Genomic DNA, 629 nt, shown 5'->3' with positions numbered 1-629 from the left:
TGTTCAGTGCATCAATTCTGTTCTTGAGATGGCCTCTAAATTCAGATGGAATATACTCAAGGTCATGTTTTTAGTTTTGTCGACTTCTTTTCATTCTCTTCAGCTTCAATTTGAACTTGCTTATGAGCAATTGAGTGTACCACAGATGGTCCCTGGCCTCATTCCGACTCTACTATCTCAGATATGGTCAGTTTGATTTCTATGCATTCTACTGGTGAAGTCCATGAGTACAGTTGTAATTTAATTTTCTTAAAGAGTTAATTTGTAATGAATATGTCATTGTACAAACTATCATGCACTTTCTATCTTCATTTCTAACACCAAGACCACATGTTCCAACTACCAAACCTCCTTCTTTGTTTTCAGCTTTTGCATTCCAATCACTAATTACCATTAACACATCTTGATTGCATGCTTGATTAATTTCAGACTGCAGGAGTTTGTTGTTGTTGTTGTTAGGTAATATTAAGTTGAGTATGACTTACAGCAATCCTATGAACAACAGATCTGAATCCCGTCCTGTCCTGCGCCATTCTCACGATCTCTGACACACTCAAGCCCATTGCTCCATTACTGTGTCAACCCACCTGGTTGAAGATTTTCCTTTCCCTTCTTTTCCCATCCCTCAA

The sequence above is a fragment of the Elephantulus edwardii genome, unplaced genomic scaffold, assembly GCF_000299155.1.
Source record: "Elephantulus edwardii isolate Elephantulus edwardi_28Jun2011 unplaced genomic scaffold, EleEdw1.0 scaffold00433, whole genome shotgun sequence".
Classification (NCBI taxonomy): domain Eukaryota; kingdom Metazoa; phylum Chordata; class Mammalia; order Macroscelidea; family Macroscelididae; genus Elephantulus; species Elephantulus edwardii.
Note: the sequence above shows the minus strand (reverse complement) of the source record.